The 16,961-nt window shown below is 41.3% G+C and overlaps 1 long non-coding RNA gene across 1 annotated transcript; it reads right to left on the bottom strand.

The window, feature by feature from the left end:
• Positions 1-5,506: 5,506 nt before the first annotated feature.
• On the bottom strand, positions 5,507-16,007 carry LOC124875670. The gene is made up of 2 exons (XR_007040096.1): positions 15,893-16,007; positions 5,507-6,537 (listed from the first exon to the last, which is right to left on the bottom strand). It is a non-coding gene; the product is annotated as an uncharacterized LOC124875670 (long non-coding RNA).
• Positions 16,008-16,961: the final 954 nt, after the last annotated feature.

Raw genomic sequence — 16,961 nt, 5'->3', positions numbered from 1 at the left:
TGTTCGTAAAAAAATGTTGTGAATGTTTATGTGCATGTGCATGCGCATGCGCGTGAGTGTTTAAATCTGATCCATCTTCATGACACTGGTCTTCATCAGTCTGTTCATTCTGACAGCAAGACCCGCCGTGACCCGACATTCACCTGAATCTGACTGGACCGTGGGATTCTCTTTGTATCTTTGCTACTGTCCTATGGACCAGTGGGGTAATTAAGATTTAGATAACAACACAGCATGATGAACAAAAACAATCAGTCTGTGAAATCCCTCCTGCACCCTGCTGTTTATTTATCTCATGGTTATGTAACCATCAGAGCAAATGAAATATCAGCTTCTGCAATCTAACTTGCAGAGGGGAGCCAATAAAAAAGGCTACTGCTGTCTAAGTGGTGCAGCCAAGAAGCAAATCACACCATCCAATAAATGTAAGCTCAGCAGCACTGGAACTCTCCAACTTAAACAGATACTTTGAACTTTGAAGTGAGGTTCTGTAGAATAGTTTTTACTAGTTGGTATGTTACCTGCAGTTGACAGAAGTCATCGCAAATTAATTTGTAGATAAAGAAAGAAACTCTCACATAGGCTAAGGTCACTCTTATTCATTGGATGACCCACTTCTGGCATTTTGGCCAGACAGTTTTCTTAGCATACAATTTTTTGTAAATATGATTATAAGAGAGAAAAGGACAAGCATCAATGAAATCTCTCTCTCTCTCTCTCTCTCTTCAGTGCTTTCAGACCACTACACATTTTCCACACTTTGTCTAACACAAACAAAACAAGTTGTCATTAGCAGTGACTATGTGCTTGCATGGTTGTCTAATCATTGTGTCTCTGCTTTTAGACGATGGATGGATGATTTAAACCACATTTGGAAAAAAATCTGATTCTTTATGACAAAACAATTATAAGTTGTGCAATTAACACATCTGGCTTTTGTGGAAAAGTTGCACAGTTCAAAAAAGCTACACGAAGTCAGATTTGCAGATTTATTTCAAGCCATGTAAGCAAAATGTACAAAATGCACACAACACAACACACGAACAATGGTGGAGGCAAAATCATGATTTGAGGATGCTTTTCTTTAGCTGGGACAGAGAAACTGATCAGAGTTAAAGAGAAAATGGATGGAGATAAATTCAGGGCAGTAATGGAAGAAGATCTGCTAGAGACTTGAGTGTGGAGCGGAGGTTCAACTTCCAGCACGGCCACAGCAAATGTACATCCAAAGCTTTATGATGGAATGCTGCCAAACCCGCTGTTTCATGGCAGTATGTTTTTTTGTGTTTTGGGAGAAATGTATTTGAGTAAGAACAGCTGATTTTATGTGTGGCCAGCTGGCTTAGAATGTTATTAAATACAGGGCGACACGCCTGCGTGTAATTTATAAAGCTGACATTGTGTCCTTCTCTTTTCTTTTAGCCTGAAGGCATGGTTTATGATTTGTAAATAGTAAAATTATATTTTGATTTGACCTGCTCCAGCCATTGTTGTCATTTATATTATTGTAGTCACTCTTGAGTTTTACTTTTCCCTGCACTGCTTCCTCAAAATCTTCTCATTTTACGTCGTCCCATGGCCAATCAGTGAACAGCAATCTGTTCAAGTCACATGTAGTCCCTACTCAGACATGGTTGTACCTGCTCAGGAGCAGGGAACAAAAAAGCGGAGTGCAGCTGGGCTAAATCAAGCCAGTGGAAAAGGGACATATCTACACTGCGTGGCCAAAAAAAAAAAAGGTTTGCCCCCTGTATTTGACAAAGCCAATAGGTACGAGCCTCCTATTGGATAATTACTGCATGGGCGATTATGTTTCAGCTGGCAAGTCATTTAACCCCAGTTGATGAAATGAGTAGCTTCTCATTCCTTAATATCAAAACACACATGCTGTCGTTGTGGAAAAGATATCAGCCTGTGAAAGAGGGGTTAAATCATTGGCATGCATCAAGCAAAGAAAACATCTAAGGAGATTGCAGAAACTTCTAAAATTGTGTTGAGAACTGTCCAACGCATTTTTAAAAACTGGAAGGATAGTGGGGAACCATAGACTTTGAGGAAAAATGTGGTCTGAAAATAATGCTGAATGATCATAATCGGCGATCTTTTAAATATTTTGCCTAATCAAATCGAAGAAAAACAACAGTCGAACTCAGTGGTATGTTTAATAGTGAACGTGAGAGCATATCGACATGCACAATGCTTAGGGAACTCAAGGGATTGGGACTGAGCAGCTGTGTAGCCGTGAGAAAACCGCTGATCAGTAAGGCTACAATAGGCTAAAAAAGGCTACAGTTTGCTTCAGAGCATAAAGATTGGACACTTGAGGATAGAACCATATCTTGTGACATTGCAGAAGCTTATTAAAACAATGCCACAGCAAATATGTGCTGAAACCAAGCTAAAGACTGTCCAACAAAATGAGTGTGTGACCTTTTTTAGGTGGCAACATTTTTTTTGGCGGTCAGTAAGTCAGTCAGTCGAACACTGTGAGTTCCACAGCCTTCAGCCAAATACGCATACTCACCATGTAAAACGGGCATGCATCCAAGTGACACAAAATCTTCAGAGAAGTGACAAGTTCAACAAATTCACTTTATTTTCTCACTGTTAGATCAATGTAACACATTGTTTTTTATTGCAACTAAAATACTGACTCCACATTACTTACTACGTTGAACCACAATTTCCAAAACTCTACCTGTAAGTAATATACCTAAAAAAAACCTACATTCTGAGGAAAATTAGCTGTCACAGTGTTGCATTTCACCTGCACATTAGCAGGAGAAAGTCACGTTCTGTGTGGCCATCTGGCTAATTTACTGGCTGCTTCATATTTTATGAGCTCATTGCAGGCTCTGCATGTTAAATGCTTTGTGGAAGGAGGGGAATAGTGTTGAAAAATGTAAACCAGAGTCTGCACCATGAAACAGGAAATGTTTTTAGGCCTGAGTTAGACATGTGTTAACCCACCATTCTTAAAGTCTACTGTAAACATAGAAAAGTGATAAATAGCTGGAAGTGATTATTCATGCTTCAAAAGGAATTTATAATGTACAATGGAGTGTTTAAACAGTTGTGTGCAGAGAAAAGTTATGGGTAAAATAAATGGAGTGTTTTCTCCATTCTTAGTTTGCCAACAGTACAACCACCAAGCATTAGCTGAGCTTGATACGTAACTGACTGCTGTGCTGACAAATAGACGGAGGTTTGAGGTTGCTTTGCCAAAAAAGAGTAATGATGTCAGTTTTGGCTGTGAAAAAGTCTCTGAAATGAAACAGAATGAAGTGTAAAGGTGCATGGGAAAAGTTAATTTGCTCAAGTTATAGTCAAACCAATGTTGTTTGATTTTTCATTTCTACTTTTCGTATTGTAATGCGGGTTGCAAATATCCAGTAATTTTTAAAGATTGAAACTTTTCATGGCAATTGATTGGAATTACAGAAATGTATGTGAATAAATAAATTTTATATAATGTATGTTGGGCATGTATTATAGTTTGTAGGCTATATAATTTGAAATAAGATTTGATGATGGTATTGGGTTAATATAAAAATCTGTTGTATTAATTTATAATTCAAACATTACATGAAAATGTATTCATACAGTAGATAATGAGCTGATAAGTTAGATCCTAAATGTAAGCTACCATTTCATCAATCGTTTAAGAGGCTATCATATGATGCTAGCAAATAATGCTGTTTTTTCTACTTTTTGTAGAATGTTTCTATAACCATCAAGTGAAAAATATTTTGAAGTAACATTAGTATTTTTACTAGATGTTGCTATTCTACATAAAATAAGCCAATGTTCAAGTAAAGCCCTTGTGTATGTGTAAACATATTCTTGAATTAACTACATAGTAGGTAGCCTTAAAGGCCGATGTTACTTTAAATAAAGATACTCATTCGTTAGTGTGAACTAAAGTCATTGGTACAACTTGCTGAGATTAACATTATTTTACAACATTATTGTATCATATCAGCATTTCTTATTTCATAAAGTGGAAGGGTTTAAGTAAAGTCTTATCATGTACAGTGGGGAGAACACATATTTGATACAATGCCAATTTTTCAGGTTTTCCCACTTGCAAAGCATGTAGTAGTCTTTCATTTTTATCATAGGTACTCTTCAAATGTGAGTGACGGAATCTAAAACAAAAATCCAGAAAATCACATTGTGTAATTTTTAAGTAATTAATTAGCATTTTATTGCATGACATAAGCATTTGATCACCTAACAACCAGTAAGAATCCCAGCTCTCACAGGCCTGTTAGTTCTTTTTAAGAAGCCCTCCTGTTCACCACTCATTACCTGGATGAACTGCACCTGTTTGAACTCAGTTATCTCTATAAAGACACCTGTTCACACACTCAATTAAACAAACTCTAACCTCTCCAAAATGGCCAAGACCAGGTAGCTGTGTGAGGACATCAGGGATAAAATAGTAGACCTGCACAAGACTGGGATGGGCTACAGGAAAATAGCCAAGCAGCTTGGTGTGAAGGCAATAACTGTCACCGCAATTATAAGAAAATGGAAGAAGTTCAAGATGATGGTCTGGGGATCCATGCAAGATCTCACCTTGTGGCAGGAAGGTGAGGGATTAGCCCAGAACTACATGACAGGACCTAGTCAATTACCTGAAGAAAGCTGGGACCACAGTCTTAAAGAAGACCATTAGTAACACACTACACCACCATGGATTAAAATCCTGCAGCACACGCAAGGTCCCCTTGCTCAAGCCAGTACATGTCCAGGCCTGTCTGAAGTTTGCTAATGACCATCTGGATGATCCAGAGGAGGAATGGGAGAAGGTCATGTGGTCTGATGAGACAAAAACTTAGCTTTTTGGTCTAAACTCCAGTCGCAGTGTTTGGAGGAAGAAGGATGAGTACAACCCCAAGAACATCACCCCCACCGTGAAGCATGGAGGTGAAAACATGATTCTTTGGGGATACTTTTCTGCAAAGGGGACCGGACAACTGCATTGTATTGAGGGGAGGATGGATGGGGCCATGTATCGGGAGATGTTAGCCAACAACCTCCTTCCCTCAGTGAGGGCATTGAAGATGGGTCGTGGCTGGGTCTTCCAGCATGACAACGAGCCGAAGCACACAGCCAGGGCAACTAAGAAACAGCACTGTAAGAAGCATCTCAAGGTCCTGGAGTGGCCTAGCCAGTCTCAAGACCTGAAACCAATTGAAAATCTTTAAGGGAGCTGAAAGTCCATATTGCCCAGCAGCAGCCACAAAACCTGAAGGATCTGGAGAAGATTTTTATGAAGGAGTGGTCCAGAATCCCTGCTGCAGTGTGTGCAAACCTTGTCAGTCAAACCTAGAGTTAGTAGTATCCTCTTATGAAGTAAATTTGCTGCCAGTGGAAAACGTGGATAGAATAATGAAGACAGTGGACTACCTCCACATTCTTCAGCTGAACCTCGAACTGTTAAATGTTTGAAACTTGCACAAATTGGATGTTCCAACAAGACAATGATTCTAAACACACATATGTTTTTAAATCACTGAAGTTGTATTTTGTATAATCATCCCACCCTGAAAAAAATAACAGTTAATTAAAAGTCAAAAATTAATGATACCATGCCCAGGAGAGTACAACCCCAATTCAAATAACGGTGGTACGTTGTGTAAAACATAAATAAAAACAGAGTACAATGATTTGCAAATCCTGCTCAACCTATACAGTATGCTACTGAATACACTACAAAGACATGAAGTTAATATGTTAAGTTTGGGATCAGGGCCACACCAAAACCACACCTCCACTACCCTGCACTCTACCTAGTTCACTCATATCTCACAGTCTGTCACATTCTTTCAAGCCCACCCTCCCTTACCCTCAGCCCTTCTCAACTCATCCCCCTTCCTTCCCTTCATTCCATCCCCCTCATCCCTACTTCGTCATTCATTATCCTCTTCTGTTCGATGCAGGTTCCATCTAGGGGGGTCCTGGGTGGACTCCTAAAAAAGCAATTTTCCTAAAGACTGCACCCCCATGCTGAGTCTCCTCCTCCTTGGCCTTCTGGCAGTCTCCCCAGATGACCTAATCCTCATTTCCACTTCATCCATCCCCGCAACCTCTTCCTTCATTAAACCTTTAATCTCATATCTTTATGGCGTGGTCCTTGCTAGTGAAAAGATATTTAATGTTCAAACTGCAAATATTCGCTCATTTTTAATTTGATGCTTGCAACACATTCCAAAAAAAGCTGGGACATGGGCAACAAAAGACTGAGAAAGTAGAAGAATGCTCAAAAAACACCTGTTTAGAACATTCCACAGGTGAACAGGTTAATTGGAAAAAGGTATGTTTGTGTGGTTGCGGAGGCATGGTGGGGGCCGTCAGTCCTGGGTGCGTGGATGCTGGCCAGGGACTGCTTGCCGGGTGAGTTTGTCCTATCTGGATATGGAGTCGGGGGTCCATTATGAGTACGGTTCATAGTGGTTTCTGCACTGTTGCACTTGGGAGCAGAGGCTGGGGTGGCGTTGCACGGTGCCCTTGCCTTGCCATCGTGGCATGCTGTGTAAACAGAAAGAACCAGTGAGAAACAAAGAGAACTGGTAAGTTAATATACTGAGGCAGGGGTAGAGAAATGACAGACAAACCAGAATAGCTAATCCGAGGGAATGATTGACAGCTGAGGCAGAGAGAAGGCAGAGCAATCAGAGGATATGTGGAGCAGCTGAGTCAGAAGAAAACAGTACAGCAAAGAAGGGGAGAAAAGGCAAATAAACATGCATGCTCTAGGGAAATGCCAAACAGAAATCTAACAGGAAACAATCTAAATGTAAAAGGATCACAAAAAACACAAAGAATGAACTAAAGAAATTCAGCCAAGAATAATTAGGACAAGGAAATGAACAATATGGCAAAACCCAAGTGTCAAAAATAACAGAATATGGCAAGCTCTATCGAACACAATGAGGAACATGCTCAAAAACATTAATAGAAATTAAAACCATAACCTGACACCTTAGGATCTTGACATTTGCATTGTTGAGATTATGTACACCAGGCACCTGTTTATGGGTGGGATATATTTCAGAGCAAGTGAATATCTTATCTTTAAAGTTGATGTGTTAGAATCAGGGAAAATGGACAGGCATAGGGCACGTGAGCATCAGAATTGGACCATGGACCAACAGAAGAAGGTGGCCTGGTCTAAGAAGTCAAGCTGGCAGAAACAGTGTAATGAATTGGGCACTGTTCAGCTGGGAAACCTTGAGTCCTTCCATCCATGTAGTATGGAAGGACTCAATATTGGTGTCAATACTTTGACACCATTTACCTACGCATTGTTGCAGACTGTGTACACTCTCATGAAAATTATATTCTCTGATGCTGCGGCCTCTTTCATGATTATGCTCCCTGCCAAAAAGCTGAAATGATTCAGGAATGGTTTAAAGAGCCCAACAAGTTTAAGGATAAGATCCAGCCAACACAATCCAGCCACTTTTTTCAACAAATTTGCCAATGTCTTCTGATGTTTGATAAAAAAAACAAAATATGGAGGTTCTCAAAAGCAGAGGGTAACAATAGTTGGCAAGGGGGAATTATATATGATGCTTGGCCAGCACAGTGCAGTGCTCAGCACTTTTACCACTCTGTGCTGCAAAGACTTGTATCTAATGTTACAGTAAAAATCTGTGGAAGTCCTACTGGCTGACTGATCCATCATAAAAAAAAAATATATATTTTTAGAATTTGGGCTCCAATGTGCTACCAATCTTTGAAATAATCTGCAAGCTATTTGCTGAGTACTGCACAAAATCTATTGTTTACAAAAATTACAGCATCTACACAGGAGTGTGTGTATGTGTGTGGGTGGGGGGTTGGAGAGACGAAGGAAAGGGGAAAAACCACAGGTGCTAATAATCACATATGATCACAGATGATTAGAATCAGGTGTTGGCAACAGTTTTCGCTGTTGTGGGAGAATATCACAACTCTCCAAGGTTTGGACCATAATCATTTCACATTGTTACGCAGATTTGTGCTTTTTCACAGATAATCAGAGAAGGTCCAATGAATTATGGCCAGTTTTGATCTTACCATATCTGTTTAAAATTACAGGCAAAAATAAATCTTGAATTTTTAACAAGAATGTGTAAGACAAAGTCTATCCAAACATTTGGTCAGTTGTCAACAAAAAGGATGTTAACCAGCGCTCTTTTAAATACATGTGAGAAAGTATTTTTCTACTCACAGATTTCTTCTGTCTTTACATTGTTTGTAGCACTTTTAAAATCAGACAAAGATAACCTAAGTAAATAAAAAAAATCTAAAAATAAATAATAAATAAATCTAGCTAAACAAAACCTGGCCATGTCAAGAAGTAAAAGCTCATGAAATCTTGTAACTATTGGGACACCTTTGCAGCAACAAATACCAACAATTGTTGGTGATAATTGGCAGTGAATGTATCACAGAACTGTGGAAAAAATGTGTCCCACTCTTCTGTGCAGAATTGTTTTAACTCAGCCATATTTAAGGGTTTTGAAGCACATTTAGCTTGTTAAAGGTGATTCCTGAACAAACGCTAGGCCACTTAAAAAATTTCATCAAGATTCTTTGTGTTCTTTCTGGTCTACAGTTGTTTTGGTCATATGATCTCTCTCATGGATGCCATTCTTGCCCAGTCTCTTTTTGTTGAATCATAGACATTGACCTGAAGAAAGGTAAGCGAGTCCTGCAGAGCTTTTGTTGTTGTTCTGCGCTCTTTGTGACCTCCTGAATGGGCTGTCAATGTGCTATTGGAATAATTCTTGTAGGCTACCTACTCCTGAGAAGGTTCAGCACTGTTTTGTGTTTTCTGAATTTGTGGATAATCTATAGAGAACCAAACCCTAAGAAACAGCTTTGTAACCATTGATAAACTGATAGATGTTAATGACTGTTTCTCATCTACATCAGGTTTTCAGACAAGTTCTGTCTGAGTGACTCGGTTTTTTACATTTTCTCAGGTTATCTTGGTCTAATCATACATTTTATTTATTCATCTAAAACATTGATCTGTGGCAAAAACAGAAGAAATCTGTAAGGGGGCAAATACTTTTTAACAGCATCCAACTTGGATTAAGTAAAAAATACATCAAATAAAAAAAACGTTTTTCATGACAATATAATATGCTGAACCAGGCTATCACAGTTTGCAATTTGAAAAAAAAAAAAAAACAGCTGGTATATACAAACAGCTCGGTTGCGCTTGTGGGCAGAGACTTGTGGGGTACGTGGAGCTTGTGCTGTGTGGATGTGTCTCCATTGGCTTTTCAGGGGTGGAGCTCATCTGTGGGGGTGTGCCCCTGTGGGCAGGGGATTCATGGCACTTGGGTTCAGGGGCATGCATTTGATATCTGTGTCGTGGTTGATGGTGGCCCTGTGGGAAGATTCATTTTGGGGTTCATGGGGGTGGCAGGTTCGTGAATTCATTGGGGGGTTAGGACTGTTTTGTCCTGGGATGGCTCTAGTTGGCTCTAGCCCCTCTCCAGATGGGGACAGGGGTCATTGGGGCCTGGGTTTGGAGTGGGGGATTGGGGTCTGGGCTGGAGTCGTTCAGGTTTAGGCGATGCTGGCGCTAGTCTGGCCTGATGCTGGGGTTGTGTGCCTGTCTCCACCCCAGAATGTAGGGGACCACCTCCTGGGTCCAGGGGCTGGTTGCTCCTCTGGTGTATCAGGACCTGGACTTGGGAGTATAGAGTATATTTTGGGAGTGTGAGTGAGTGTTCGACATCCATTGTTGTTTGTCTTTATGTTGGGTGTGTGGGTATGAGTGTTTTTATTTGTCCATATGAGGGTGGGAATGTGTGATTGTGACTGTGGCCCCCTGTTTTTGTGCCAGGTTGGGTCTTGGGCTGCTCTCTCTCCTGGATCAACTTAGGCACCCCATCAAATGTGGCCTTTTTTCTCCCCACTACAATCCTTGCCAGTGGCTGATGTCCCTACCCGCTGGTGTATTGATTGTTCTTGGTGTCCAGGTCTGGGTGCTTTAGGCCTAGGTACCCCGGCCTCTGTCATTCCTCTGCTAGGTGGTGATGTGTCCTGGAGTCTTGGGTCTCTGTGTCCATGGCTGGATCTGCTCCAGCGTAGATGGCTGCTGAAGTGTGGGCTCATCACTGCAGCTCCCTGGGGCTTCTGCAATGTGGCTGCTGGGGGGTTCCCCTGGGGCTCTGTGCTGTTGTCCTTTCGGTGGTCCCCCCAGGATATGCTCTTAGGGGCCTTTAGATTTATGGATGTATGGTGCTCTGATCTCCTCTGTGTTTGTCTCGCGTCCAGGGGGACAGGTCTGTGGCTTCTCACACTCGCTATTGTATATTTTTATGGAGAAACATTATATACACAAGCACGCTCACACATACACTCACAGGTGTTTGGATTCAGGTGTTAACAGATACAAAGATGTTTTATATTGAGCTGCAGTTACCACTAAATACATCTTGCATTCATTAGTACCATCAACGTTGCTGTTGTTATAAATGTTTCTACAGGTGTAGAAGCAGTCTTCTAGGGTGTTATCTTGTATTTTCTTCATCCTTATTTCTCTCTATTCTTTTCACCTTTTCTCCCTTTTTTCATTTTGCACTACCTCTATCTCTTTCTTGGTTCTTTTTTTTCCTTTTCGTTTCCATCTCCGTGTCCAATGCAATTAAAATTATCCCAAAGCAGTTTCTAATAACGTTTATTTAATAAATATCAAGCGGAGCATTATAGCGTTAGCCATAATGCTCCACTTGTTAAAGAAAATCTGTTGGGCTTCTTCTTGGCACAATTGGCACAACAATCCTGAGTGCTACTCTGGCAGACATGTCACTTAAAAAAAAAAGTAAAAACAGAGAAGCGTACTTAATAGAACTAATTAATGTATCCCTGTTCTAGTCATATTGATCACCTAAAGTGGTTTACACTACAGCCACATTGTCTAAATCGCACTCATAAACACGCACACATTAATACAGATATGCAGGTCAGTAGACATCTTGGGGTTAAGTGCCCAGGGGCACATTAACATATGACAGGATGAAGTACAGATAAATCCCACAACTTTCAGATTGCAAGAAGACTATTCTACCCACTGAACACAGTCACAGTCAGGCAAGTTAAGCCTGAAAGTAACTTGGATAGTTAATACTTTGCCATACTATCCATACCCCCTGAATATTTAACATTTGGTCATGTTACAACAACAAATTTTTGTTTATTTTGTTGGGGTTTTACTCTTACTCTTACTCGTCGTCTTCCGCTTTATCCATAACCGGATGGCGGGGGCAGCAGACTTAGTAGAGACACCCAAACTTCCCTCTCTCCAGACACCTCCTCCAGATTCTCCTTGGGCAGCCCAGGGTGTTCGAGGTCAGCCAAGAGACATAGTTCCTTCAGCCATCTCCTGGACCTCCTCCCAGTGGGACGTGCCTGGAACACCTCCCGAGGGAGGAGTCCAGGAGCCACCTTAACTGGCTCCTCTAGATGAGCAGCGGCTCCAAGCTCCTCACCCTAACTCTAAGGGAGTGCCTGGCCAACCTACGGAGAAAGCTCATTTCAGCTGCTTGTATCTGGAATCATGTTCTTTTGGTCATGACCCAAAGTTCATGGCCATAGGTGAGGGTAGAAACGTACCGGTAAATCGAGAGCTTCACTTTTTGGCTCAGCTCTCTCTTCACCACAAGGAACCGGCACAGCTTCCCCATTACTGCGGCAGCTACACCTATTCATCTGTTGATCTCCCGCTCCATTCTCCCCTCACTCGTGAACAAAACCCCAAGATACTTGAACTCCTCCACTTGAGGCAGGAACTCCTCTCCAACCTGAAGAGGACAAGCCACCCTTTTCCGGTCGAGAACCATGGCCTCGCACTTGGAGGGGCTGATCCTCATACCAGCCACTTCACACCCCACTGCAAAGCCCTTGCTGTAGGTCCCAGCTAGAGGGGGCCAGCAGGACCATGTCATCTGCAAAAAGAAGAGACAAAATCCACTGGTCCCTAAACCGGACGCCCTCCGGCCCCTTGCTGTGCCTAGAAATCCTGTCCATAAAAGTTATGAACAGGACCAGTGAAAAAGGGCAGGCCTGCCGGAGTCAAACATGCACCGGGAACATGTCCGACTTAGTGCCGGCAATGTGGACCAAACATCTGCTCTGCTTGTACAGCGACCGGATGGCCCTTGATAAAGGGCCCCTGACTCCGTACTCCTGGAGCACCCCCCACAGGGCACCATGAAGGACACATTCGAATGCCTTCTCCAGGTCCACAAAACACATGGGCAAACTCCCATGAACCCTCAAGTACCCTGTAGAGCGTGGAGAGCTGGTCCAGTGTTCCATGGCCAGGGTGAAAACCACACTGCTCCACCTGAATCTGAGGTTCGACTATCGGCCGGACTCTCCTCTCCAATACCCTGGCATAGGCCTTACCAGGGTGATTCCCCCTATAATTTGAACACACCCTTCTTATGAAGAGGGACCACCACCCCGGTCTGCCAGTCCAGAGGCACTGTCCCCGACCGCCACGCAATGTTGAAGAGGCGTGTCAACCATGACAGCCCCACAACATCCAGAGACTTGAGGTACTCAGAGCGGATCTCATCCACCCCCAAAGCCCTGCCACCATGGAGCTTTTTAACCACCTCGGTGATTTCAGCCTGGGTGATGAAAGAGTCCAATCCCGAGTCCCTAGTCTCTGCTTCCACCAAGGAAGGCGTGACACCAGGACTGAGGAGATCCTCAAAATACTCCTTCCACCGCCCGATAATGTTCCCAGTCGAGGTCAGCAGCTCCCCACTCCCACTGTAAACAGTGTTGGCAAAGCACTGCTTCCGCCTCCTGAGGCGCCGGACGGTTTGCCAGAATCGCTTCGAGGCCAAACAGTCGTCCTTCTACATGGCCTCACCGAACTCCTCCCAGGCCCGAGTTTTTGCCTTTGCCACAGCCTGGGCCACGGCACACTTGGATTGACCTGTACACGAATTCCCTGTATTTAGCTCCTTCTATTTTTCCATCAACTCCGATGGTACCATGATACTGCCACCCTTGTGTCACCACAGGGATGGTGTGTTTAGGGTAACATACAGTGTTTTTCTCCTCATTTGGCATTTTGCATGTAGGCTGATAAGGTCATCTGACCACACCACCACCTTCCTTGAATTTATGCATGACTAGTAATTGTCCTATCAACAGAATCTTCCCCATGAGCTGTGGACCTCCATAGTTACCATCGGCCTTTTTTGATTAATGCTGTTGTGTTCATTTTGGATCAGATAAAAGGTGGCTGAACACAAATGTACGCTACATTTTTTAAAGTAAATTATGCATCCACATTTACATCCAGTTCACAGGTATATCCTACTTTGTGTTGGCCCATTGCATACAATCCCAATAAAATAAATAAGTTTGTGGTGTAATGTGAAAAAGTAAAACAAGTATGAATACGAATTTTTTTAAGGCACTGTACCAAGGTTTCATCACAAATCTGTTAAACCGTATATTACATGTTCATATGAAACCATTAATGAGGCAAATTGTGACTAAATACTTCATGAAGACGATATGTGGACATTTTACTTTTCAATTTTACATTAAATAAAATAACTGAACAACTGTGGTGGTTTTAAGAATAACATTTCCTCTTCTGTTGCTCTGATGATGTGGAATTTCCCAAATCCTCTGTGAGCTGACCCCAAACATGCTGTCTGTTTTATTATAGGCCTTCAGCTTCCATATTGGGTTACGTTACAACAATGAAAGCACTAATCTTTACCTCACTGACACACAACACCACAAGAACTAATTTCCCTGCAGCCACAGTGTTGCCACATGTATGGCACGAGCAGGACAGAGTTGGGTCAAACAGTGGAAACCAGACAACTGATTTCATTGGCAACTACATTGGGTTTTTATTCCAACCACATTCTCAGTCAGCTGTTGGCCACAGGATGAGTTGATTCTCCATTCATGGAAAATCAACTGGAGAGTGCTCTCTAGTGGTTTGCAGATGGAACAGCTTTACTAAGTCAAAACTTCAACTTATTTCAGAAACATTTTACAGATTTGAAAAGAAATTAACTTTTTATACAACATTTGATGAAATTCAGTTACTTGGATAACAGGTTTCAATGACTTCCATTCCTCATAACCCAGGATAGTTTTTAAACATAATAACAGTTGTCAGGCTGTTTCAAGAAAGTGCCGATCATCAATCTTTGTCTGACAGGTAGGTGTCGTGCCAAACAGCAACACGGCAGGACGCAACCTTATTGCCTTGAAATCCAGAAAGCTACATTAACTTCCCTTCAGTATTGTGTCACTGATATGCTTCTGTACTTGTGCCAAGTCAAATCAATCCAGCCCCAAAAAGTAACCTCCCATCCATCGTGTTTGATAGGATTTTCCAGCTATTTCAGAAGGTGAGTCTTTGCTGCTTTTGTGGCAAAGTTGCACATTGCTCTGAATCCTTGAAATTTCTGCACACATGGATAACAATACAGTTGCAATACAGGAAAGTAGGAAACACCACACCAAGCTTCATGTGATCACCTCCACTATTTAACACAAAACACAGTCTAAAGGAACCATACATGAGAAAATGATTAACTTGTTCCATGGCAAACATTGTAATTTAGATGAGATTAATTGATGGGGTTCCGGTTTTGCTACAACATGCAACATGCTAAAATGTACATCAGGTGTAATTTGTTAGTCAGATTTGAGCTGTTTATCAAATGTTGTCTGACCTAGAACTGGAGCATGGATAAGTAGGTGGTGAATTCATGTTGCCAACCTTCAAGGCAATTAAAGCACACCTTAAAACATTTTTAAATGTTCTTCCGTCACCTGTTTTACTAAAACTTGTCTCAGTGATCCGATCCACGTCTTCCTCTCACTACCGATCCTGTAGAACAGCTTTCAGCCAAAACAAAAAGCCTATTTTGTCGGCATAAACAATGTTCAGAAATGTGCGTCTGCTGACTGTAGCAACCTCTCTGAGTCCCTATTACAGCTCTGAAGCCTCAAGAGTCTGAGGCCCCAGCCTGTTCACACATACATGGGAAGGCCTGTTTTTCTGGTGCTCGCATATAACGGAAAAACATAATCTAATGACTTTCAAATGCCATTTGTGTTATCTCTTAGTTTGAGTCAAGACTGGAGTGGGAGAAAGGTTATGCTATGATCCTTAGGTGTTTGAGAGTTTCATGCCTCTGTTTTCTTCATTTCCCTGTTGATCATATTCTCTTGCCATTTTGTTTTTATTTTGCCATTTTTATTTTCCTTAGGCCACTTACACTTCAAAGAACAAGGGGGTACTTGCAAACCTAAAAAAGACCATTCCAACTGTTAAGTATGGAGTTGGCAGCATCCCTTTGTATGGGTGTTTTTATGTAGGAGGGACTGGCGCTCTTCACAAAACAGACATCATCAGGAGAAAAGAATACTATGTGGAAATTTAGAAGCAAAACGTATGAATCTGTAGGGAAAAAAGCTCTGGCCCAGATGGCTGTTATGAAAAAACAGTTTGACAATTTCAAAAGGCTCATAGAAAAGGACAAAACATTCCGAACCTTGAAATTGTGCAAAGAAAAGAGTCTTTGTTTTCATTGCTTTTCCCGTTATATTGTAAAAGGTGTTTAAACTTGGATTCAGGCTAATGTGAATGTGAATTGAAGGGAGACTGATCATGAACTAAATTAGAACAAAAGCACGCATTTTATTCCCTAAAATTATTGGAAAACCTTAATAAGACTAACCTTAACCACAAGTTACCAAATTAGCTGTACCTAGAGACAAAGGAACACCCTGTTTTTTTGGCATCAGGAAAGACAGAAGAAATATGCCTTTGTGTGTTCAGCTATGTAGACAGTCGCAGGAGTATTGCGTGTTCATGGAGTACCTTCCTTCCTGTCTGCTTCATGTTGTTTCCAAGCTGCACAGGGCTGGACTTCCTGCTTTGGGAGTAGGGACTCTTTGAAGAGACATACTGAGCACGCTCTTCATAGGCTTGTCAGAATCGGATTTGGCTAACAAACACCTCAAAAGGGAGCAAACTCACTGAGCCAAACACTTCCTTAAACATCGAACAACCTCTGTTGCATTTAGACTCCTAAGACACAAGGGCAGCCAACTCCTTAAAGCTCACAATGAAGAATTTGAGTTGTGGGACAGAGCGCATGTCAGGACATATGCATTTCAGTAGACATGTAATGCAGGATACTGATGAACAAAGTACAACTTCAAACAACTAATGTTAAATCAAACAGTTGGGTTAAAGCAAAAGGAGTGAAAAATCAAGACATTCATAACCATTCATTACAAAAGTATTCATAAACCCTGAACCATTACATTTTGTCACCCTAATTAAATTCAGTGCAGTCATGACAGGACAACTATTATGTGTACAATGTAAAATTTGCATAAGCCTCCAGGGGTCACAGCAGACATGTCTAACAAGGTCAGGTGACACCAAACTGTATGTGTATATGTGTGTATATAAATATATATATAAAAAAAAAAAAAAAATATATATATATATATATATATATATATATATAAATAATAATATATAAATGTCTAATATACACCAAACTGTCTGTGTATATGTGTGTATATAAATATATAAATATATATATAAAAAAATATATCTATCTATCTATCTATCTATATATATATATATATATTTACACTGCTCAAAAAAATAAAGGGAACAGTTAAACAACACGATATAACTCCAAGTAAATCAAACATCTGTGAAATCAAACTGTCCACTTAGGAAGCAACACTGATTGACAATCGATTTCACAGCTGTTGTGTAAATGGAATAGACAACAGGGGGAAATCTTTGGCAAATTAACAAGACACACTCAACAAAGGAGTTGTTCTGCAGGTGGGGACCACAGACCACTTCTCAGTACCTATGCTTTCTGGCTGATGTTTTGGTCACTTTTGAATGTTGGTGGTGCTTT

This window comes from Girardinichthys multiradiatus, chromosome 10 (assembly GCF_021462225.1).
Source record: "Girardinichthys multiradiatus isolate DD_20200921_A chromosome 10, DD_fGirMul_XY1, whole genome shotgun sequence".
Taxonomy (NCBI): domain Eukaryota; kingdom Metazoa; phylum Chordata; class Actinopteri; order Cyprinodontiformes; family Goodeidae; genus Girardinichthys; species Girardinichthys multiradiatus.
This window is presented reverse-complemented; position numbering and strand designations above follow the sequence as displayed.